This window comes from Xenopus laevis, chromosome 8L (assembly GCF_017654675.1).
Source record: "Xenopus laevis strain J_2021 chromosome 8L, Xenopus_laevis_v10.1, whole genome shotgun sequence".
Classification (NCBI taxonomy): domain Eukaryota; kingdom Metazoa; phylum Chordata; class Amphibia; order Anura; family Pipidae; genus Xenopus; species Xenopus laevis.
The window spans coordinates 46,272,867-46,300,525 of NC_054385.1; positions in this window are offsets into that span (position 1 = coordinate 46,272,867).

A 27,659-nucleotide genomic window follows, 5' to 3' on the forward strand; every position below is an offset into this window, starting at 1 on the left:
GTGTCTACTATTTTGCAGTTATTTTACTATAACACCCGAACTGGTTTGCATGGGGGCTTGAGGCTTAGTGCCCTATATTTAAAGGTTCTAATTACCTCAAGCTTCTCAATATATTTTTTGTTAAGTCACCATTCCAAATATGCATCAGCTCAGTCAATCAAGTTCATGCATAGTCTTATGGTTTTTACCTCCAAAGTTGCTCATCCAACAGTACCAATGTTTAGAGTACCCAAAATTACCCAAAAATTTGTGCTATAAACCCTCCAATTCTGCTTGTGAATTGATTATTTATATTACTGCTGGAGTAATAAGTATTGGACACGTCAACCACATATTGAGGGTGTCCATAAGATGACCACATCTTCTCCAGTAAGTTTCTTTAATAAAGGGACTTACAGTATCACTGATAACCTACATGGTGTTAGATAACAGAGAACAGCACCGGGCCAACCCAGGCAGGCGCCCACAGACGCGCATGCGTGGAAAGACCAAATATGTGCAGAAATACCAAATGTGCGCATTCGAGAAAAAAAACTGAATGTGCACATGCGCGAAAAACCAAAACACTTATGCGCAAAAATAAAAAAGCCGTAAGGAGCAGCGTGCATATGCTAAAGAGTACACACACGCCGGATACATCTGCAAGCGGGGACCGGACTAGGTGGTAGGAGAAGCAGAGAAGGTGCGTGCATGGCGCCCCCCCCCAGCTCTGCACCCTAGGCACGTGCCTACTCTGCTGCCTACTCTGCCTACCCCTAGTTCCGGCCCTGACAGAGAAATATTTTCCTGTTTAATTCAATACTATTGATTACTAGTGATGGGAAAATTTACTCGGCAGGCACGAATTTGCTGACAAGTTTTGCGTTTCACGGGCGTCAAAAAAAAAAAAACGTTGAAGCCGGCGACATTTATGATGCCGGCAATGATTACCGGCCACCCATTGACTTAAATGGGCCCCGGCGTCAACTTTGACGCCTGTGCCCATTTTGACGCTGGTGAATCGCCGTTTCATGAAATTTTGCCTGTTTTGCGAATTTCACTGGAAATTCACGAAATTCGTGGCAAAGTGAAACGGGACAAATTCGCCCATCACTATTATTTGCTAACAATCAAGTTCTTTCTTTTTAAAGCTCTAAAAATTTGAGATTTATAAAGTGCAAAAACTTCTAATGCAAAATTTTGGCAGGTAAAAGTTTTCAAGGTCCTATAGAAGTCAATGGGAGCTGCACTGCTCCTGTTGGACTTTCGAACTTTTAGGGGCAGATTTACTAAGCTCAAGTGATGGTTTGAATTTCAAAAAGTTTGAATTTTTGGGTACTTCGACCAACGAATAGGCTATAAATCGACTTTGATTCAAACAATTCGAATTAAAAATCGTTTGACTATTCGACCATTCGATAATCAAAGTACTGTCTCTTTAAAAAATAATTAGACTTCATACTTTGCCATTTTAGCCTATGGGGACCTTCCACAGCACTTTACTAGTTTTTTTTTAAATCGAATAAAAATCCTTTGATCGATCGCTAAAAATAGTTTGAAACGTTCAATTTTTATTCGACCGCAGGATTGCCAAATTTATTGAAAAAACGTTGAATTCAATATTCGAATTCGAAGTTTTTTAATTCGATTTTTTTACTAGGAATTGTCCGAAAGAGAGATTTTCAAGGTATTTGTACTTTTTAGTGCATTATTCAGCGTAATTATATGTATTTACTTTTTTAATTCAGATGTTTTTAATAAATGTCATGACATTCGTAGTAAAATCTGTCCTTTGATAAATAGACGCCTAACTCTTTTTCCAACTTAACAAAGGAAATAGGAATTCGTTTCTTGCAGTCGTTTGTAACATAAAGAAATCCCTTTTTTTTTTTTGGTAAGAGAAATTAATCCGATTTTGAAAATTTGATAATGATCGGTCAGGCCCCTAACTCTTTTTCCAACTTAACAAAGGAAATAGGAATTTGTTTCTTGCATTCATTTGTAACATAAAGAAATCCCTTTTTTTTTTGGTAAGAGAAAGTAATAAGATTCTGAAAATTTGATAATGATTGGTAAGGTTCCTCTAAATAAGGATTTACTAAATGTTGTAGCCAAAACTTTTCACAATTTATCGTGTGTGCTGGGATCAAACACCTTAGAGGGAACATTGGTTGTAGCTGTAGATATAGTTATTTGCTTGGGAACATGAAATCTTCGCTTTATTTGCTGGAATTACTAAAGTGAGAATTTATCTCATATATCTCAAGTTTTTAACTTCGGGGAATAGGCTGTATTCAAATCATTCTACTTGAAGTTTTAGCGCATTCGATCGACATCGAAACAAAGTATTCACCTCAAAAGACTTCGATTTTTCAAAGTCCACCAAATGACTCCAATAGGTTGTAAGAGGTCCCCCATAGGCTAAAACAGCAATTCAGCATGGTCGGTCGAAGTTTTAAAGAAACAGTACATGATACTTTTCTATATTCGAATAGTCAAATTTTTTTCAAATTTAAATAGAATTTTGACCTATTCAGTAGTCAAAGTACACAAAAATAGTTCGCAATTTGAATTTTTTTACTTCAAATTTTCACTTTGACCCTTGATAAATCTGCCCCTAAGTCTACTAGAAAATCCTTTAAACGTTAAATAAACCCAATAGGCTGGTTTTGCTTCCATTAAGGACTAATTATCTCTTAGTTTAGATCAAGTACAAGGCACTTTTATTATTATCATTTTGAAAATCTGGATAATTTGAGCAAAATGAAGTCTATGGGAGATGGCCATTCCATAATTCATAGCTTTTTGGATAACTGGTTTCTGGATAACGAATCCCATACCCGTACTTCTCTAATCTTTTGTTTCCATAATTTTTTAAGGATAACTGTTCCTTTCCAGGTTTTAAATATATAAAGAGTTGTGGTTACATTGTAGCAGAAAGAATACGAAGGCACACTTGAGAAAGGGGCGTGACCCCTCGAAACGTTGCACTTCGCAATAAACACGCAAGGCAGCTTGCTTGCAATTATCCTGTGTGCCTTGGGATTCTTTCTGCTAGACTGTCCTCTACCTTCGTGCACCAGGTGTCGTTACTCTAATTTACTAAGGGTGTGCGAGAGCCATAGTTGAACTACCATTGTGGTTACATTGTAACATCTAATTTTCCATTTCCATCCATAATTTATTAATATCATTCAACATTGTAATAATCGGGCACACTCAACCCACCCATATAAGAGGTTTATAGAAATATTCCCTACCAACCCTTGTTAATTTGCCTTTCCATATAAGATCTTGGGTCAGGCCTTGGAGCATTTTAAGAATGTTGTTAGGAATTTCAGAAATTATAGTTATGACTATATAAAGAACTTTTGCTAAAATCTTTATTTTGGAGATATTTATTCTTACTATCCAAGACAATTCAGTTTCAGTGAGTTTGCAATTGATCCTCAGCAATCAGCTCAGATATGACAGCAACAGTTATGACCCATGTGACCCCTCAAGTCACTGATTGGTTACTGCTTGGTAACCAAACAGTGGAAACCAAGAGAGCTGCAAAGCAGGAATTAGTGTTCTGGCTATTATGTTAGACATCCAGTCACTCCAGCCTTTATACATTATATTTTTGGCTAACTATATTAGAAACATTTTTTTATTTTGCACAGCCTATCCATTTACCCAGTTTTTATTTTTACACAAACAATTCCTTGTCCTTTAATTTAGGGATGCCTTAAGAGCTAGGGTTGACATGGAATTAGTTTTACGGAAAGGTTTACATCCCCATTTAAACAGAAAGTTTAGTCTACAATAATTAGCAAGGTCCACTATTGATTTAGCATTTTTCATTTCTTAAATGGTTCAACATACCTCACAATATTTGAAAATCATGGGTGGACTTACTGTATTTAGGAAAAAACCTGGACAGTAAAATCTATTGAGTTGTTATAGAAGTACCACCACATTGGCAATTATGAGTTACACTTTACTGGCAGCTTTCATGAATGCAACATCAAAATGTACCTGGCTGAAAGAAATGTTTGAAAGAAAAAGGTCTCTCTATGGAAATAATGAGAAGCAAAATAGTTTCTATGCAGTTGATTTCAAAACAGTGGACCAAGGACTGTTGACTATTTAGTATGTGCACCATATATTCAAATCAATGTTCTTATATTTTTGCTGACAGCATAAGGATTTTGATTTGTTGTTTTTTTGTATTGTTCACATCACAATTGGTGTTTTTACACCAGTGTAACAATACATAACTCAGAAGGGATCTAATCTCTTTGCTGTGAATATAAAGAATTTGACATGACATGCTGCTGTTTCTGCTTTCTGAGAAATCAATAAGCGTTCTTTCAATGGTGTTATTTTTTTCCTATAATATTAAAATTCAGTTACAAAGTTATACAAAGTAATAGTGTTATAGGGAAGACGGGTGAAAGTTTTGTTTGGGGTTTCCACCAATAGGAGGCTTTTCTTTAGAGATTGTCATTATAATACAATAGTATATAGCAGTTGGTCTTTTTAGGGAGACTAAATATTGAGGGTCAAATCTGTCTTATTTCACTTTGCTGAACTGTCAATTTTTGTATTGACTTTTTCCAAGCCATTCAACTTTTTTGTACAATTCATCAGTCTATGGGTGTTTTTTTGAAAAATTTCAACAATCACTAAGACTAACCCTCTATAAATCTTTATGATTATCTGCTTATTAATTGAGGTGCAAAAAAGTTACGGGTATCTCCATATTTTTATTTGGAATAAAAGTGTCTTACATATCAATGGACACCTGAAGAGGCCTCCCTGTTGTACTGATCCACCCACACCGCACAACACATTCCTGCTCCCCTGTACCCAGTGATAAATGGCAGTGTAGTGCAGCGTGGTTGGAGGTCCCATTCTTACTGTCCATGGCTCCATTGTACTGATTACCAGAAACATGTGTAGATGAAGCCATGCTGGTTCTGGCTTCAACAGTGCATGCACTTAGCTAGCAATCACTGCTAGAGAGCCAGGGCTGCCCAATTGCATAACTCATTTTATGTAATGTTGCAACCATATTCGTTGGATCTCATAGGAAGACACCAAATGAGTGCCTCCTCCACTACAGGGAACCACTGCATGGGAACCCATCACAAACTCCCTACATTTATATCTCAAATAAAACTCCATGAATTCCCATTAACCCATTGGGCCCAGGCACCTAATTAAGACCCAACATGTTTCATCATTTGTTTTGACTTCTTCAGGAATATACCACGTTTCCATATATAGACTTTGGGCAGCTCAGTGAAACAAGTGTAATGTGGCAAGATGAGATTTAAACCTATGTATACTATTATTCTTGAAGTGGTATTTTGGCATAATTGTTAAATGAACTTTATCCACTCTTAACATTTCAAGATCTGTGGAAACTATAGAGCACTTGTAAATGGTAACACTGCATAACACAGTCTGCTCTTGCTTCTCCAGTTTTCCACAATGTTACTGGGACTGGCAATGGCAGAAAATGCATTTAAGCGGGCATATTTTCATTTTATTAGATCAGGAACCTAAATCTGCCTCATTATTAATGTCCTCCTTCAAGGCAGTTCTTTGGTTCTAACTTCCTAAGGAGGACACAAAAAGTCAAAAAATACTTGTCCTTCCTATGTCCATCTGACAAGAATGAAGGGTTGACCACAGGCATTTGGGAAACTACTCATACAAGTGTGTATTGTTCTTTCTTAGTTTAATGGTCCTTTGAAAATATTTAAAATATTTCTAAACATTTATAAACATCATTAATTTCTGCAATATTTTAACAACAAGCGGCAATACTGATGATTCAAAGAACAAAATGGGGTAGCCTTCTTAAAACAGTTATAATAATAACAACAACAGGTATTAAATAATAATATTAACAAACACAGAGTTTGGTTTTAGAAATTACCATTGTAGAACATATTAATGTGTATTAATAAGGTCTGTTTAAAAGGACTCTGTTTTGCCTAAGCAGCTTAAATAATGCATTTCCACTGAAAGTCAAATCAGTTCTTTGTTGCTGAGAAGTGCAATGCTCTTGAAAAGATACACGTGATGCCAGAATAATCATGCAATGCTAGTTCTACAAAGAAACTATTGATTATGCCAAACTAAAAGGATCAGCAACACATACAAGTTAACAAGAAGGCGTCACAGATACCTTTTTATCCAACACAGGCATTAACAAGAATTAGATCTGACATTCTTTTAATGAACTCTTTGAGAACTACTATATAAAAGCAATTGAAATATAAAGCATGGGTTCTCTTCATTAACCTAGACTATAATGAATATGTTGTATCAAAGCCTTGTTTGTTCCTATCCTTATGGAATGCTATGTTGTAGTGGGTCACTATATTTTATTTATGGTGTTTGACTCACTAACTAAGCAGCATTATATTCTATATTTGTTAGGTTTGCTGGTGCTCTCTGTCAAGAGCTTCATTCACATTTGAGCTTAGGCTTAATTATAGAATAGTCATGCCAAGAACGGCATTGTTAAGGATGGGAGGGCTTGTGTAGCTGCTGTGTTTTGCTTTGACTTTGGTTAAAACTTCTATTGCTTTAATGTACAGTATCTTGTTTCACATAGTAAAACCATTGATGTCATGTTGGGTGCACAAGTCCCTAAGGATCTCATTAGATGGGGATTCTCCATAATGCACCATGAGCAGATAAAGAGGGGTTGCCTCCCATTAGGATGGATAATTTCCAAAATTTAAAGAACTGTATCACTCCTCTATTTGCATTACTAAAAAAAGAAAAAACTTCAGGGTAAATTTACCTTCTATACATAGTGATGTGGTATACAAATGGTAAACTTCTAAAAAAGTTATAAACAATATAGGCTTAAAGTTTACAGCTGTGACTAAAGAAGCCTTTACTAGTTGTCATATATATATCAGACCAGAAGCAATTTAGCAAATCTTTATATCAGAATGCTATAAAGCTATCATGAAATCTGTTATGCAGATTATCCTAGGAATAGAAACAAAATAACAACACGCAATGGAGATATTTCTCAACAAAGTAATAATCCTTAAAGCTGAAATAAAATGCTGTTTTATCAATTTATGAAATCATTTCATTAATTTAAACCTAGCAAAAAAAAAAAGCACAAAACAGAAAAGTTCAAAAGGTTTTATTTGGAACAGAAATGTATATTTCACATACAATTATGCTACTGAGTTAATTGAAATTGCCTAATTGGTTTATTTAAAAAAAAAAAAGACACTGGTTCAAAGAATCAACCAAATTGTAACATTTTCGTTTTTTTATCATTGTATGCATTGAAACATTTGTTTTTGGGCTATTTTGATTCTCCAAATTAACAGTAAAAGTTAATTGTTGATTAAAAGCTTCATATGAGTTTAATATGTATAAGAGTTTTTATTTTTCAATGTATAGCTTTTAAAATGTACAAATCTACCCTTTCTATAATTCAGCTTTTTAATTGTTTGTTTTCTAATACAGTATTTTACATATGGTACAAAATATGGATAATGGTTATCCTGCTCAGAGAATTTCATTTCGTTACACAAGTGTTTATTTATAAAGATTAGACCTTCCATAACGGATCTGAGAAGGGATTGTCCCTTCTCCGCTACTTTGGATGATATTGGTGGACTTTGCGTGACACTGACACTGATAAAAATGGAGAACATTACAAAAATAATGCGTATGAATAACATTGCATTGCATAAGGTGATACAGTATGTACCCGTCATAAAAAATCACAATATACTATAGATACATTAAGTTTCATGTACAGTGTGTTTGGTTTAGATTAAAACAAAAAGAAAAGATTTTATTTGTATATCTGACAACCAATATTACCACGTGTGCACCGAGGGACTGTAATTTAATCATTCACAGCCATACATTTTAGGTGACAGACTATTACCATCATTATTGATCTGATTAGTTCAAAATATGGATTTGACTTCTCCTTGGTAAGTCTTTTGAATCTTGCAGAAATACATCAATAGAACATGCCAGGAGGTGATTAATGACTCACCGGTGGATTGGTAAGTGGCTAGAAAATCCACCAGCTGAACTGATCTACCACTGCTGCAGCGAGTAAGTTTAGAAATCATACAAGTAAACTACTAGGGCAGTTCCAGACAGCAAGCTTAGGAAACAATGATTGAACATTTACATTTTTTATTTACTATGCATAAATATGACTACATATTGTTGGGTTATTTTTAGATGCAATTATAGGAATGGGATCCCTTATCCAGAAATTTGTTAATCAAACAGCTCCAAATTACGTGAAGGCCATCTCCCATAGAGACCATTTTAAGTTAAGAATTATATTTTAAAAATTATTTTATTTTTATTGTTAATAGTAAAAATAGTATATTGTACTTTTTCCTAACTAAGCAACATAAATTGTGGCAAAACAGTCCATTTGGGATTATTTCTATTTTTTATTATTTCTATTTATTTATTGAGTTTTTAAGTATAATGATGGTTTGGTGACCGAAATTATGAAAATAAAATATGTATAAAAAAAAACAGTTCTCAAACATTCTGCAGAATAAACACCTGTATTATCCTTCATGAATGCATTGCAATCTTCTGCCATTGCAAGATTCATTGTTTGTATTAAATAGAAAGTCTGGTTACCTTATTCCATTCTCCCAGCTTTAATGATCACCAAATAGCAATAACCCTATGAAGATTTCACTGTGCTAAAAGTGTAAGTTACACTACAGATTTTAACTTAAGGGAAACCTGTTTGGGTAGCTCTGTGTGTGTTTCACTATTTTTCAGTGTTCTAACTTTTCTGTTTAGTTATCGTACTACTTATTGTTATGCAGTGTGGCGATTAGTTAGGAAGCCTTGCTTTTGTCAATACGAATGTCTTCTTTACATTGTTAAGGGTTTATTGATCGAACTACTCAATCCTGTTCTGAGATGAGCAATGGCAATTGTTTTAAATCAACGCATGTGTATAAGAGGAGAAAGGAGTACTTAGATTCAGCTTGGTTTTTAAAAAGGTACATTTCTTGGTTGCATTGATTTCTAAGGGAAGTCATGTGTGAACAGAACTTTTATTGAAGTCCTGAGCTTTAATTGTATATGAAATATATTCAATAAACCTTTGAATTGCCAAAGACATTAGCAAAATTCTTTTTAAATGATACATTCAGCCATTACACTTCATATAGTACTGCTGGAATAACACATAAATGTAAACTTTTCGTTTTGTCACTGGTTGCTGTGTTGTAGTATGTGATTTATAACCTTTTGGGTAAATGGTTAGTTGTTGGTCTTTAATCTCTCTCTGAGAGGGCAATGCATGTGAAGACCAAAAAGGCCAAGCTTAGTTTTGAATCTTATTTTAATTTAAGAATAAGATTCAGTTCAAAATGGTATGCCAAATGAAATAATAAAAAAACGATGAAGCAAAATGCTCATCTCCGAGAACTATTTTTGGTAACTTTCCAAATACTCATACTGTGAGCTTTCATAGACAGATATGTTCATGCCAATACTTTTCCAGTGCAATAGGAGTGTGATGGCCACTCGCATATTGAGTGATAGCTCATAATGGGATGTTCTTGGCATGCAGGAGCAAGATTATTATTATTGGTATTATTAGTATTATCATCATCATCATCATCATCATCATCATCATCATCATCACATATTTATAAAGTGCCAACATATTCCACAGCACTGTACAATAAATGGGTATATCCAATGAACACATTTACATACAGAGCAGCCATTGACCAATACAAGAGGTAAAGTGATGCCCTGCCCAAAAGAGCTTATAATATAAAATCAGGGAGGGTTGAGACACAAGGTGTGGGGATGGGTATGATCAGGAGTGTGATATGTGCCAATGTGTATACTATAGTACCATTACCTAAAGCTGCAATGCCTGTTCATCAGATTATTTTTGACACAGCTGCATTGTTATACAGGATGGCATTTTATTCTCATTGCTAACATCCCCAGTATCACTATATAAATGCTGTGTACCATACCCATAATTTACTGTGTGTAAGATGGCATAAATAACAATAACACTGAAATAATGAAGGTCAAAGACAGAGGGGCAGATTTACATATGGTCGAATATCGAGGGTTAATTAACCCTCGATATTCGACTGCCGAATGTAAATCCTTCGACTTCGAATATCGAAGTCGAAGGATTTACCGCAAATAGTTTGTTAGAACGAAAAATCTTTCAATTCAAAGGATTTTAATCCATCGATCGAACGATTATTCTTCGACCAAAAAATTGTTAGAAAGCCTATGGGGACCTTCCCCATAGGCTAACATGGCACCTCGGTAGGTTTTAGGTGGCGAAGTAGGGGGTTGATTTTTTTTTAAAGAGACAGTACTTCGACTTTCGAATGGTCGAATATTCGAACGATTTTTAGTTCAAATCGTTCGATTCAAAGTCGAAGTCCTAGTCGAAGATCGAAGTAGCCAAAAAAAACATTTGAAATTCGAATTTTTTTTTATTCTATTCCTTCACTCGAACTAAGTGAATGTGCCCCTGCGTGTCAGGTCTAGCACTTTACACTATACAAGATTGGAAATGCTGATCTTCCCTAATATGAATTTATAGAAATAGCCCTATGCAGGTGGCAAACCTGATTTACTCTTTAAAACCAATGATATAGCATTTGCATGAATATTCTTTGACAGCTTATCATTGTTTATAATCAAGCCTTCATTTAAATCGTCCAAGAATAATACTACAATGTGCAATCCAAAGGAAACCATAACTTAAAATTTAGAGTGTACTAGAAATAATAATATAATATATAATGCAGAGAAGGTCTTTTTTTTAAAAAAAAAAACAGTAGAAAGTTAGATTCGGGAAAATGCCCAGAAATGTGTCTCATGCATACACCATAATTCAAACATCTATAAATCCATATTATTCTGGTACTACAACTGGGCAAGATCTACGTTAACTGATTTCTGGACAGCAGTAGAGGAGTTACTATCTGCAGCTCTAATTCACCCAATACATCTAGACATTTTGAAGACATTGGTGGGTAAACCAATCCCCCACAATACGCTATCAGTGCAAAAGCTAACAAACTATGTTCTAGCAGCTGCCAGACTCTTGCAAAGCAGTGGAAAAACCCCAATCCCCCAACACTGTCAGAAGTCCTCTTAAGAATGAAAGACATGAGAAACATGGAACTAATGACAGCTAAACACTGTGGAACTCTCTTGAACTTTGAGAAAACCGTGTCCAGATGGGACCTTTACACTCAAAGAGCAAGGGCCAATACTCAAACACCCCCTAGAAGGCACCCTAATAAACCTACACAGTGCATTTGTACCCCGTCTTATTTTCTCTCACACTTAAATTCCTTTCTATTCCTCCTATGCTCGCATATGCTTAGACCATGCTGACAAAAGTGAATAACTGCCATGTTGATCATGTCTGTGGTGTACAATACAATTGACCAGCAACATGCACTTTTATGTTTTAAAATTAATAAAAATTAAAGTTAAAAAAAAAAAGCTGGTAAAGGTCCCATATATACTGGAAGAGGAAACCTGCAGCCTGCTGTAAGATAGGAACCATTGATCCACCTTCATCCCCTAACATCTGCCATTTAATGTGTGCATCTGTGTATATTTATTGAAATGGTTATGCCACATGTCTGAACTATTTATGCATTTTAAAAAATTTACAACACTGCACATACACACAGAACAATATAAAGATGAATATGCTGGTTGTACATATACAAGAATTTTCTTAGGTATAACTTGGCTAATATAGATAATCATCACTTTATCCTAATGGCATGATACAGGATATATTCACATTGTAAAGTAAATTCATCACTGTGGTCATGCTCTGTAATAGACAGATATAAATGATGCACAGGCCAGTATAGCTGTGGAATGTTTTTATCCAACTTGGAGAATGGCCTTAAGGTAATTTTGTATGAAGGGAGGGGAATTAAATAAAAGTCTTTGGGGAGAAGTGTAATAAAAGTCATAAACAGAATTCCAGTTCTTCTTACTGCACGGGCTCACTAACTACATTATGGGTTGGTAAAAATTATATTAACTTGGTGCAAAGGTAAAATTGTTTGGACAAAGCAATTGTTTTTTGAATTGTGCATATTTTTCCATTATTGACTTTTATTACTATACCCTTTTTACTGAAAAATATGTGCAATGCAAATAATTATTTCTTTATGAGAAGAATTGCTAATTTTGTGCAAATTTAATATAGCCTTTGCAAACCTGTAAAATACATTCTAACTTTATCTACCAGTTTGTCTTTTGCACCAGTGTGCAGTGTATGTAATAAAAGTACTTAATGACAACATTGCATAAAATGAATATGCCACCTTTAAGCAGGCCTTTAAAATGCTGATGCAGTCATCATCTTGATGAGATGTTTACAACTGTCCCATCAATATGGGGGAACGCGACAGAGGGTAGGATAAGGTGACAGGAGGGAGTGTAGTATCCCTAGTTCTGGCCCTACAATAAAATCCTTTTGTACAATGACAACTACTTACCAGTGTATGAGTAAACACATGTTTGATGATATGCACCAAAAAGGAAGGAGGTCACATGAAAATAAACTCACCAAGTATAGGAAGAGGTCTAGGTGCACTGCCCTGAACCTTCAGCTAAGGGAGTGGATCCACACCTTACTGTAGTTAAGCAGGCATTTAAGGAACAATCTTCCAAATAGATGTGTAGACGAAATAGTACTTTATTGGGTACTTAAGGGATAGCCTTACGTGTTTTGTATCTTTACAGACGCTTAATAATTGGCCTATGATTAGGAAGCACATTTATCAAGGGTCGAAGTTGGAATTCATGTGAGTTTTTTAAAACTCCCATAAACTCAAAATTCGACCAATTAAAATTTAATACAAAATTTCATTTTTAAAACTCGGTTGAATAGGGTTGACCCAAAAACCCGAATTCAAAAAGAATTGGATTATAATTTTCAAAACTTGATTTGAGTTTTTTCTCTGAAAAAAACTTGAATGTCAGGAAGGCTGCAAAGAACTCCAGATTGATCCCTGGATGTCTCCCATTGACTTAAACAACAATTCTGCAGGTTTTAGGTGGTGAATAGTCAAATTCGAGTTCTTAAAGAGTATGGTAAATCTCAAAAGCTGATTTCGAATTTTTTGAAAAACTCTAATCAAATTTGAATAACTCTTTAGTCAAATGTGACGGTTTTGACAATAAAAAAACTTGGAAATTCAAATTTTCAATTCGACCGTTGATAAATCTGCCCCTAAGTGTATTTACAGATACAAAATGTGTTAGGCACTCAAGATTGTTCCTTGAGTGCCTACTAAACTACAATATGAAATGTTTGATGATACACATGCATGCTGAGCAGATTTTCATTTACAGTTGAAAGGGTAGTATTATATATAGAGAGAGAGAGAGAGAGAGAGAGAGAGAGAGAGAGAGAGAGATTATCTGAGAGAGATTATCTGATTCTTTACAATTACGCTTATGCAAATCCCTGAAATTCATTTTCAGCTATTCACCATAGTAGCTTTGCTCCATGTCTCATTTCAATTATTATGTATTTTTTCATTCCTGCTTGGCTTTGAAGCTGCCAAGAAGAAAAGTATATCCACAAGATCATCTATAATTAAAATGTTGATGATAACAATCACAGAGCCTGTCTTAAAAAAGAAAAGATTCCAGTTTTTCTACAGTAAGGTTATTATAAACTGTTTTTCACAGTACTTAAATCAAACTGCTCGTTTAAACGTACAAATAAGTTGAACAAAGTATAATAGTCAATATCAGTCTAAGCTATTCTATACAAATACTATAATAGCATCCTACATTTATGCAAAAATGTCAAACCCACCAAATTCACACCCACCTTAACAACTTCTACAGCCTTGTGAAGCAACCCAATGTTATAATACTAAACAAAAAAAATACTTTTAGCAAGGTACAAATACAGGGACAAACAGATGATAAAATACCTGTTATTAAATGGATATTTATTAACCAATAGATGTCTGTTATTTTTTCATTTTAACATAGTAATAATTATGATAGTTGTGTTCACAATGATTGGGCTAAACTAGATGGCAGTGCCACTAGTTGGATTTCTTCAAACTTCCTTTGAGATGTAGAAAATTAAAATAAGTGAGATGCTTATATTTCAGTGGATGGCTATAATTTGGGAGTTATGAATCCCCAAATGGAATGGGAAGCATATATTATTTACTTTGATTCCACATTCCTTCTTCTATTTTCTTCTTTCTAACTTTTTGCCTATGAGAAATCTATTGCTAACAAAGCTGTTCATCAAGTTGTTAGACTGTACCATTTCTAGTGTATTAATGCAATGAATTATTAAAATGCATATGAAAAATCTTATACAACCTCTAAACTGAGAGTACTATTACCCATGAAATATAGGGTGGGAGAAGACTTGACTGACTAAACAAGGGGGAAAAGATGAAGAATGGAGCATCGCAACACCCAAATCTTACTCCTTTATTTCTCACAGTTTAAAAGACACACAGTAATCCACACTTAACGTGTTTTGGACGCTTCTGCCCTTAATCATAAGCCTATGATTAAGGGTGTACGTGCCCAAAATGCATCAACTGTGAGAAATAAAAGACAACGTTTTTAACGAACTTCAGTGTTGCAGTGCTTTATTCTTCGTCTTCTTTGCTTGTGTTTTGGTTTGAGGGGCCAAAGGACGTCTGAAATGATCGGTTTGTTAAAGACCCTGCCAGATGGAGTGCTATGCATTCATGTTGAGTTGGAGCTGTGTTTTCCTATGTTTTAAGTAAGGTGGATGGTGGGTTAAGGATTGGTAAGTGTCTGTGGGTGGCAAGTTAGTTGGGAAGAGCATAGGTCAGGTGGATGCTGAAGAAGTGAATAAATTGCCTTATTGGATGTGTTTTTTTCCTGGAAAGCCAGCAAAAGCAACCATTTCATCCTGTTCCCCATATTTCTGGCTGGTCACAGCTTGGTGGGTGGAATGGTTGCTAGGTTGTTGTGGTTATATCCCCTGAGTTTTAAAGCACATGGGTGCTTTAAACGTGTTCAGTTGTCTCCTTGAGTACAGGTGACTGGTGCTTGTTTATGGTTACCTACTCTTACTTGCCCACTTGACATGCCTGCAGAAAAAGGACAGCATGGCTGGTACAGTATATGTGGTGCCTGGCAAGCATTATCAAAAATTACTATGTTGATTATATTTGCAATAGTTAAATGTATTGTTTGCAATTTTACTTGTTGTACTATAGTTTACAAATATTCAGTTTTGTGGGTTTCTAAACAGACCTGTGCCCCATAATTTCCCAACCTGGTTTCCATTTTTTCTTGTTGCATGAAGGGGTTGTTAGACATAGTAATTGGGTTATGTAGTGCTGTGTGATGACCCAACCTAATTCTGAAGGGGAAGGGTCACTGCTGCGGAGGCTGTCAGCTTGATAAAGGAACAGAGAGGGCAGTTAGGCACCTGCAGTTTTCCAGTAATAAAGCGATCCAATGCGCTGCGACAAATCGCATGCGACGGAAAAAAGGTAAGAGATAGAAAAGTCGGATGACGCAACACGACTGTCAGATGCAGACCATGCACGATGCATCCGACAGTCATGTCGCGTCGGACCAAAGCTGCTATTTAATCCAACATTTCTATCTCTTACCTTATTTCTGTCGCAACGATTTTTTCCGCCAGTGTTTTGTCGCAGCGCTTCGGATTGTGCCGAAAACGTCCGTGTAGTCCTACCCTAAGTTCTATTTGCATGCAATACAAAACCACAGACACTCGTGCACCTTTTATTCAGAACACTGGGATAACACAGGAGGTTAAATCCATTTTCAAAGAAATATACCTTACTGTTTTAAAATGAATAGAGCTATGCTTTGCTGACTGTTGTGACAGTTATTTGTGTGAAATATTTCTGAAACTGAGACAAACCTTAGAATAATGGAAGTGCTTGAGTGGTTTTGTGAAAAGCAATTTAATTCTAACATACTAATGGTAAAATGCATGTTTAAATATAAAATAAATCTGTTATCACGCATTTATTATTCATTTCACAGACATCTAGCATGCTTTTATTGTAAGTGAAACAGTGATATTTAAGGCTATTAATATATATTTAACAGGCAATAATACTAAAAAGATTCTACAAAATAAATAAATAATGCTACTGCTGAAGTTGTACAGCTGCTTTTGAGGTGTTTTTGAAATGTGCTGGTTATTGTACATATCTATACACCCAACTATAATGTACTATGTATATGTAATGTACTATAAATATACTATACTTATAGGTAGGCATTTAGCTTCCATTGGATTCTCTGCAATTTCTCATTTTGAGACTAACAAGAATACCCAGCCATAACAGTGACCCATAGTTATGTCACAAAAATATTTTTCAAATATGTTTTCCTGCCCACTGCAAATATGATGGAGTGAGTTTGCCACAGTCCCACTACTAGTGTGTGTGTGCAGCAATAAAGGAAAGAAGCAGTGTGATAAACAGGGATCCAGTGTCTTAAACTGGCTAGGTGAAAAAAAAAATCCCTGTATAATGCATTACATTATCAAATCAGCATTTGACAAGGGCAGCATCCATGTATTGCCCTCTTCGTAACACCATAACACACACCCTTTTCCCCTTACCCTAACATTCCTACCCTCCACAATACACAAACAAATTCCAATTTGGGTTGAAAAGCCTACAGCCAAATTTAATGGCACTAATTAAAATCCTAACAAAATACATTAACAATGATGTGTTAACAACATTAAACAACATAACACCCACAAATTAACACGCAGACCACTGAGGGCTATTTTTGGAAACCATCCAGCCATACACCTTTTAAAACAACAGCCTCCCAAATTCTCCATGGCTTAAGCCCGCAATTCCTAGCCTCCGCTCTAACCTTCCTCCACTCTCTCTACCAATGGCTGACTAAACGAAAGGCCAACCTGTCCCCAAACACCCTTACCTAACTAAACTCATTATCAGAGGAGGGCGGTGGCACCCTCTTTTCTGTCTCTGCAAAACTTAATCCTGAATATTCCTCTTCCAGCCACTCAAGTCCTTGACTACCTTTTCAATATTCCCCTTAGCAGGAAATCCATGCCCAGACCTTTCCTAACCTTTCCTAACCTTGTCATTTTCCCATCCCCTCAACCCATTCCTTTCTCAGTCCCTGGAGCCACTTTACATCAATTCTTTCCCAGTCATTATATTCCACAACACTCCCCTACTTTTCCACCAGCTTCAAAAAAATTATCTTGGACTAGGCTAAATCCCAACTATGGCATACTGTGGCATACTGTTATATACTTAAGATACCACTGTTCTTATCTGTTATAGTTATTTTGCAAGAAACACAGTTCAAGAGATGCATTGCCAAGAGCTAAAAATATAAATATATATCTTGACAGCGCTATATAAATAAATGATGATGATGATTTATGGGTAACATCCCTGACAAAAAAATCTCTGGGACTAATGATACTTGCACAAAGATCTTCCCTTCAGCTGGTCAGATATACTGAACAATAGTAATAGAAGATAATAGTTTAATGAAAGGAAAACTGCTCCTTCCCAGTGACAATAGGGAATGTATACCTTCCAAACTATGTTTAATTAAATGTACCTAATGGACATTGTGGCTTAAGTTGTCAGCATTTATGGAGGGTCTATTGATAATGGTAGGGGATTTGAATCTTACACTAAATCCCTTGCAAAATTCAAAGACCCTACCTTAGAAGTTGCATGATTATGGGTTTTATGCAATATTATGGCATTCATTAATACAGATTCCTGTAAGGGTCTATTACCCACCTATTATAGAGGGAGTAGTTTGCTATGTGCCTGTGAGAACTGACATGGAGTTCATTAAGGAAAATGGAAAGATTGTGAAATACTTACCATGACCTTTCTTTCCTGAACAAACTCCATGTCACATTCCCATCCCTTTTCTTGTAGCTTATTACAAAGAAGCTGGTAAGAAGCTGGGTTAGTCTTTTAAGGATTTGAGAGGGTACTTCTGAGGAGGGTGGAGGGGCTATGCCGGTGAGTACCAATAAGTTCATCATGGGAAAATCATATGTACCGCCATAAGAGACAACAAACAAAACCTTCAACTACACACAAAAATAGAAGATTGTTTCCAAGAGTTTTATTAAAAATGATATAATTATAATATTTATTGTAATCATATAAAGGCAAACAATCCACTTTCATAACAAAAGAAGCTAATTATCACTGTTATCCCCACGACAAAGATAGACCCACAAGTGTGCTAATTATAGGACCATTTTATTAATAAATATAGTCATTAAAATATATGCTAAAATGATAAATAACAGATTAAAATCTGTAATTCTTCAAATGTAATCAGGGTTTACTACAAAAAGAGGAGGAACTTATAATACATCTTGTATAATATCTTTAATGCATTATGCTAAAACTAAAATGTATGTATGTTACCTACTGACATACAAAGGACCTTAAACAACATTCCCTGGGACATTCTCAGATACACTCTGTTGGGCTTTAGAATAGAAGAAAATGCATTTAAAAGATAAGTAACCCTTTTTTAAAAAAAAACAAAAAAACATATGTCATTTCTAAATCACAAGCAGATCAACTTAAGCTTATTTTTTTTAGTTCATAGCCTAGCCTGAAGCTCCACCCTATTTTCTTTTCTGAGCTCTCCTACTTGATTTCACCATGAAGACCATCAAAGAGGTGCATGCTTGTTCCTCCTGCTCCAATGGAAATCAGACATGGACAGCTTGCACATCCTTGACTGTCTTCACAGTCCACTAACTACTATGTTTTTCATGAATTTTGTGAATTCACCAAGTAGCTTGTTTTGTTTTGAGCAACCAAAAAAAAGATATTTGAAGTGCTCAACAATTAAAAGGCATGCTCAACATATGTGTATGTCATTTTATCCTTCCCTTCTCCTTCCACATGAACCTATGGGATAGCTGTCCCGCTCTCTATTTAAGGACATACACATAAATATATGGTTTATTCATTTTAATGTGGGATACAAAGCACCCAGATATCTGTTTGTAGTAAGATTTATTATTAGTTGTGTGAGCATGTGTAAATTGCTACAAGAATTTGTTACACAACAAAATATTTGCAACAAAAAAGTTTTGTGGGTTTTTTTATGTCAGTTTTGGAATTTTTTTGGCAAAGCAAAACAGGACAGATTCATTCTTCTCTAGAAACTAGCTTCTTGTGGTTTACAAATAACAAGAGACTGAATGCAAGGAGAATGGATTACATATTTTTTTTCAGAAACTTTTTATGTTGTATTAAAATCCAACAGCAAGAAAACAAGTCAATGGTGTCTTCACACCCAGAATTAATATACTGAATGGAACCAGGCTGGGCTCACCCATAACCCCCTTTTTATTTATACTAGTCATGGAAGATATTTTACCATATATCAGAATAAATTAGAATATGAAAGGCCTGAAATTGTCATTTCCAAAACACCTTGACGACCCTCCTGTCCATATACACCCTTAGTAAAGGAAGAATCACAGTTTAGTTTTAATTTCCTATCGCCTGTGTCTGTCTTAAAACACCTTGAAGCTGTGTGATAGCCGCCGCTGCACTCCTTCTGGTAGCGGTAGTTGCGGTTGGTTTGCGAGCCGCATTCCTGGTCTTCTGCCTAGGGGGACTGGGACTGACCCGGGACGGGGGGCGGGAACGTCTAGCGTGACCCGCAGCAGTTCTCCTCGCAGCAGTCCTGCTGCGACCGGTCAACGCTTCAGCCAGAGGGGGAATCAGCTCTGCTAAAAGCTGATCCACCCAGCCTGACCCTTGCTGCCTAAGTCTTTCCCTCACTTGGGCCTCTAGCGAGTCAGCCATTGCGGAGAACCGGACACACTGATGGCAGCAGCTCCACCAGTGCTCCAGGATCCTGAGGGAAGAGGAAGCAGGTAAGGAATTCCTTGTTTATATAACTGCCCTCCCCTTCTGCTCCCACCAATGCGCTCTAGCCTACTACTCCTAAGATCCAATCCCCTGGCCTGCCATCCCTCCACCCAGTCATTGGCAGCCTCGCTACACCCTTTGGTGCCCTCCAAGAACATGCAGGTGTTGGTTATTATGTTTCCAACCAAATATCCGCTAGCAGCGCAGGAAGACGTATCCACGGGAGACGGTAGGAATAATATCAATATCTGGCTTTATTTAAACATACATTGTGGTATAATAGTCGTGGGAGTGCCAAAAACTAACGCGTTTCGTGCCCCACACTCTGAAGAAGTGCCCAGTGTGTGGGGCACGAAACGCGTTAGTTTTTGGCACTCCCACTACTATTATACCACAATGTATGTTTAAATAAAGCCAGATATTGATATTATTCCTACCGTCTCCCGTGGATACCTCTTCCTGCGCTGCTAGCGGATATTTGGTTGGATGTATAGGAGTGCTCGGTTGAGTGTTACCGGGATCCCGCGATAGCTGCGGAGGACGTGGGAGAGAGGAAGGAGTGAGGAGAGCTCCGCCATCGACTCCTCTTTTTGTTACCGGTGTTGGTTATTATGTTCTATATACTGATGAAACAATAATATTTTGGTTACTTGCCTAGAAGAATAATTAGGACTTCTATATTTATCTCATCCTCATTTGGCAAAGGGCCATAATCTCGGGCCATTGTAATGCTCAGCTTTCTATGAAATACTTTCATTTGCTTGATCTATCCCACCGTTCTTATGCATGCTTTAGATTTTCATGCACATATCCTACAACGCATTGGAAGGAACATCATCATCAAAATTTCAAGTAGACAGAATGCATATTTACAATTTACAGAGGATCAAGTTTATTCAAATGAAGTTAAAAAAACAAGTTGCTGATATTAACAAGCCATTAAAACACATTTGTTTTGACTTTGAAAGGAACAGAAATGGTATACAAGCCTTAATGAAACAGGTCAACAGTTAAAATGAATACAATTATCTAATTTCAGTCATTTGTCGATTAAAATGATAATTAAGGTTAGGTAGATTTCTGCTAACCAACAAGTTTAATTTGCTCATATGTAGGTGGGTTTCCTGCGCAATCATAAAGTTTTTAAAATAATGCTAAAACAAGTTAATTGTTCTGAATGGCTTGCATCTGCATATAGTGCACATGCTTGATTGATTAATGAATATGCATGGTCAGGGCAGTATTCGTAGACTTTTCACCTTTCACTTTTCAACGTGCACTAACTTAGGTTCAAAATTATATTTTTTTAAAGTATAGTTTTAATAAGACAATGCTTTCAGGTTTCTGTACAACTTGTTCAAAAGTAAAACTCCTTGCCGAGCCCTGTCAGACTGAGCTATTTTATACTTCTAAAGAATAAAAGATCACAAGTTAAATGTGAAAGTGTCGAAGTTATAAAACTAATTTTTTTCTACAGAAAACAATATTGATTTTCTTTCATTTTCACTTAATGCATGGTTTTCAAAAAAGGTCACTTAATACCAAAAACAGCTGCAATATAATACATATTTGATAAATTGTTTGTGATGCTGCTACTGCAGAAATTGTCTGGAATACATGGAAAACAAAGTGAATACATTTCTTTTGCCAATTGTATTGCTACCTTGGCATGGTAGATGATTGACACTGGAACATTGTAAGGACCTCCGCAATGGAACAAAAAGGAAGACAAATCAGCACGCTGTTGAAAACCATGCACTGTTAAGCATCTTGCTGTTTCCAGAAAATAATACCAGCATTTTCGGAAATCAAAATATAAACTGCATTTCAAACCTTTCTTAAAGGATAAACAAACCCCTTATTAAAAAAACCTCTACCCCCACCCCACATAGACCATGTATTGCATAAAACAAAGCTTCGTTTAAATAAACCATTGTCATAAAAAAGTTGTGCCATTGGGTAATCCTAAATATAGAAAATTGCCATTTTAAGTGCTAAGGGCCACCCCCTGAAAATATACTATTCAATTAGATTTTCCTGAAAATGTGGATTGCGATGATTGTCAAATTTGCTGCGTTTTGCAGAATAATTCACAAAACTGTCAAAAATTTGCAAAACTAGTTTGCACATTTGTCATTTTGTCGATTTTGTCGCACATTTTTGACGCGCGTGCTGTGTTTTTTTTTATGTGCACGTCGGGTATTTTTGCCATGGTTTTTTCACCCATCACTAGTGGTTTGCGGGGAAAAAAACGGAATTTCCTGATTTTTTCAGATTTTCCACCTAAAAACTCAGATTTTGTATGCTTTTTTTCCAGTAAACTCCGAAATCTTCTGGGTAATGCATAAAACACAGCGCACATCAAAAAATCATTGGCACGTCTCCCATTAACTTATATACATCCTGGACAGGTCTGAGATGCCGGATTTTTTTCATCCTCGAGGTATAATAAAATTATCACAAATTATTCAGGAATTTTGCATTCAGAGTTCATAAATAACCCCCTATTATTTAAAACCATGGGCAGGAAGCCGAGGTATTTGAATGAAGAAAGCATGCAAGAGTTTAAGAATTCTTTTAGTGGGGGCGGTCCTTGGCCGTGATGCTGAGCAGTCGCACAGAGTAAGAGCTCCGTGACTCGGAACCTCTGAATTCCCGCATATCAGCATTCGCAAGCAAATATATACAGCACGGGATGCACGCATACTGAGCCGGATCATGGGGAAACGGCAAAACCGACAAAAACAGCGTACTACGATGTCGCCTTACCTGCAAAAGACACCAAGTCGCAGCCTGAGGCATACTCCCCAAGATGGCGCCGACTCTGATAGCGCGCCTCCAAGCTCACCGCATGCAGCTGCTTCTCCCAGCCACTCCGTGAGTACTTCTCCTTCACTGGCCTCTCAGTCGCCACAGCATTCCCCCTCTGATAGTCTCCCAGCCCAACAACAAGCTGAACTGCCCGTTACTGCCCAAATATTGGCGGACCAACTGGCGCATCTGCAATCTGCCCTGACGGCCACCATTACCCAGACTGTTGCGGCGGCAGTAAATGTGGCTTTGAAAGAAATCAGGAGAGATGTGACCGACTTGGGCGATCGGACTGATAAATTGGAGACGTTTACCGATGATATTGCACAGCGTTTAATAAATACGGAGGAGGAAAATGCCGCCCTTAAAGGGGAAGTGTACCTATTGCGGGACATGTGCGAGGATCTAGAAAATAGATCCCGCAGACAAAACCTGAGGTTCAGGGGCATCCCGGAAGATGTACCACCGACTGATATACCGGGCTACCTCACCGACCTATGTACCCACATCTGCCCAGACACTCCAACCGATATGTGGAGATTTGACAGGGCTCACCGCTCCCTAGGCCCGAAACCACTTCCACCTAAACCTCCGCGTGACATAGTCACATGCTTCCACTACTATCAAGCTAAGGAGCTTATTCTAACGAAAACGAGAGCGGCCAATACAGTGGAATTTCGCAATCATAAAGTACAGATTTTTACGGACCTCTCTCCCATCACTTTAACTAAACGAAGAGAAATGAGGCCTGTTACGCAAAAGCTCCGAGATCTTGGCATACCCTACAGATGGGGCTTCCCATTTAAGCTGGTGGTTAATCGGGCGGGTCACACCTACACTTTGCAGAATCCTCAAAATGGTGCTAGGTTCTTAAAGGCACTTGGTCTGCCACCTAAGGATATGCCCTCGCCAGCTCATCCCAGCCCAAGGGAGAAGCCGGTGGTTACTTTTGAACCCCAATGGCTTACGATTCAGCGTCAAAATGTTTTGCCACCACTGGCCTTGAGCCCATCGCCTCCGCAGATTCCTTGAGGATTTTTTGCTGGGTTTATTTTGTGTTACGTGGCCATCTTGACCCATGACTGGCTCGATCCAACCCACGAGGTTTCCGTGAACACCATGGTTTGTCGACTACTCTCTTGTGTTCCATCGAGTGCGGCGATCCTTGGCATCACAGTTGTTTACCCACCCTCACCGGAGGTACCTGATTGTTCCTCCTTGGCCGTAGACTTTTCGTCACTGCCATTGTTACATCTGACCTTTTTTCACCACAGTTATCGTTATACCTGATAGAGCTCAGGAGAGTTTGGAATAACTATTTTTTTTCCTTTTGCTTTTTGTTCTTTTATTACATGCTGTTCTTTTATCTATTATCTATTTTATGTTTATTGCTGCTATTTTACTGTTTTGGGTTCATTTCCCCTTTCCAGGTTCACCTCATATGTTCTCTTTGGGTCTATTTTGAATTGACATGTAGGGAGCTCAGTTTACCTAAGTATCTTGTGCCTTATATGTTGTTGTATGGATCGGTTGGGGACTCTGGTCGACCGCACCTGTCGATGGCCTTGACAACTAAGCCACACTTTATCTTAATATTCCTCAAATTGTTCTCCCATGGCTAAGTTCATTTCTATTAACGTTAAAGGCCTTAATAGCATACAAAAGAGATATTTGACTCTAAAGGAACTTAGAGATTCCCGGGCCGATATAGCGTTTATCCAGGAAACACACTTCCCTAAGGACAGTCCCTTTGGCCTTCGCTCTAAATATTACCCTACGGCCTACTATTCCTCAGGCCCTTTCAAAAAGGCCGGTGTAGCCATCCTTATTCACAAGGACTGTCCCTTCTCGGTCGACCAGGTCCTTCCTGATCCGAAAGGTCATTATTTGTTGCTAACAGGAACATATGCTGGTACTCAGGTCCTCCTTCTTAATGTCTATGCTCCTAACAAGCGCCAAATTCACTTTCTTAAACGGGTCATTGCTAAAGCACAACAACATACTCCCCAATATGTTATAGTGGGGGGGGACTTCAACCTAGCGTTCTCTCAGGTGCTGGATAGATCCCAACCAGCCACACTTCAGGCAACACACAATTTGTCCAAGTTGTTCCGTCAAACCATGAGACAAGCCCATTTGTATGACACCTGGCGCATTAAACATCCTAGAGATAGGCAATTTACCTTCTACTCCCCAGTACACAAGATTCACACACGCATTGATTATTTCTTTGTTTCGCATTTTTCTCTTAATTTGCGATTCACAGCGGAGATATTGCCTATCTCCTGGTCCGATCATGCGCCCATACTTTTGACCTTAGATCTTTCTAAACCCCCCCTCCGTGAGTCCCATTGGCGACTGAATGAGACGCTGTTACATGACTCCACGGCCTTTACACAAATTGAGGGACGACTGAAGGAATATTTTGAGATTAATGAGGGCTCTGTTGAATCCATCGCTACTCTTTGGGAGGCCCACAAGGCTACAATAAGAGGCCACCTCATTGCGTTAACTGCCCACAAAAAGAAATCTATGGCTAAAACTTACTTCGCCCTCCATAGGAAACTCAGAGATACAGAGACTCAATATAATATACTGGGTACTGACTCCTTATTACATCAACTTAGTTTATTGCGAAAAGAACTAGCCACCTTGAAACATAGACAGGCGGAAAAGGCCATTATATGGACTAGACAAATGTTTTATGACAAAGCTGACAAACAGCATACTCTGTTGGCTAGGAAATTGAGGGACCAACAAGCCAAAACTAGAATAACTTCTGTTAGGCTCTCTTCAGGATGTTTGACTTACGACCCCGAACAAATTGGCTCCGCATTCCATGATTTTTACTGCAAGCTTTATAATCTACCTCCACCGTTTCCACAAGTAGGCCACCATAGGGCATTAATAACTGACTTTCTGGCTTCCCTTGATCTTCCTAAGTTTTCGGTTGACGACCTGGCCGTGCTCAATGCCGCTATTACTGCGGAAGAATTATCCTATACTCTCAAACAAATGCCCACTGGGAAAACTCCTGGCCCCGACGGCCTCCCTTATAAATACTACAAACTGTTTCAGCATATATTGAATCCCTATTTGCTGAAACTTTTCAACTTGTACTTACAAGGGACTGCCATCCCCAACACTACCTTGACATCCCACCTCTCCCTCATACCTAAGGAGGGAAAGGATCCCGCACAATGCTCGAATTATAGGCCCATTGCTTTGTTAAATTCTGACCTGAAGCTATTTTCTAAAATATTGGCTAACCGTCTTGCACCCATCTTACCGCGACTTATTAATAGAGACCAAGTAGGCTTTATACTGGGTAGGCAGGCTGGTGACAATACCAGACGCACCATAGATTTGATTGAGATCCTCCAGAGGACTCAGGTCAAATCAGTAATTTTAAGCTTGGATGCCGAGAAGGCATTCGATAGGCTTAATTGGACATACCTGTTCTCTTTACTAGGACACCTTAACCTCTCTGGCCCTTATCTCAGTGCTCTTAATAATTTGTATAGCACCCCTCTCACTTTCCTCAAACTTCCTGGCCAGTCGCGAAAGCCAATACCCATTTTTAATGGAACGCGACAGGGTTGCCCCCTTTCCCCCCTTTTGTATGCCCTAAGTATTGAGCCTCTGGCGGCAGCCATACGGAACCACCCGGACGTTTCGGGGGTTACGGTTGGCTCCTCGCAGTATAAAATAGCTCTATTCGCGGACGATGTCCTACTCACGTTGTCAAATCCATTTGTTTCACTCCCTAACCTTCACAACTTATTAACGAGGTATAGTGCAATATCTGGCTACAAACTCAATTTGGACAAAACTGAAGCTTTACCCTTACACCTTACATCGGGTGAACTGGAGTCATTGCAGACTGCTTTTAATTATAGATGGAAGAGGGATTCCTTATTATACCTTGGTACCCACTTATCTGCGGCTTATTCTCACTTGTATGACCTTAATTTTAAGCCTCTTATACAGCAGACTAAAACTCAGTTGTTGAAATGGTCTCACTACTCTATATCTTGGTTGGGCAGGGTGGCCGCTATCAAAATGAGTGTGCTACCCAAATACCTTTATCTGTTTGAGACTCTCCCGGTTGCTGTTCCACCCTCAACACTTAAGGAAATACAGTCCCTGTTTCATGATTTTGTCTGGGCGAATCGGAGCCATAGAGTGGCCTCATCGGTCCTGATGTCGACGCGTTGTCGAGGGGGTTTGGGGGCCCCTAACATACGGAAATATTACGAGGCCGCCCACCTTAGGCAACTTTTGGCCTGGTCGCTTTGGGATTCTCCTACGACATGGGGCCACATTGAGAATGTGATGGCACGAGACTTTCATTTAAATGCACTTTTTTGGTGCCCCACTACCGTTCTCAGATGCCCTCCCACAGTGCTTTCGGCGACTAGGCACCTACATTCGATCTGGCTCGCCACCAGGCATAAACATAATCTGATTTCACCCAAGCCATTACTGACCACGTTCCTGAGGAACCCTGTTTTCCAGCCAGGCATGGACCCAGCGTTCTATTTACGGTGGTCGAAATTTTCCTGTTTCACTGTGCGGGACATTCTCCACCCACTTACTCACAAGATGCTTCCTTTACAAACTATTCAAGACAAAGATTCGTCTGTGAGAATCAGATTCTTTGAATACTTTCAACTCCGTCACTTTGTGGATTCCCTTGCACAGTCGACGGTTGGGACTCGGCCCACAGCTTTTGAGGTTCTGGCAGCCACTGGTCTACCACAAAGAGGTCTTATCTCTAGAATCTACTTGCTGCTCACTGCCCCCCAAACTCCATCGCAGCATCGTCATAAATATATGGATAGATGGGACCTAGTTCTTCCACGACCGCTCACTGATTCCGACTGGTCCAGAATCTGG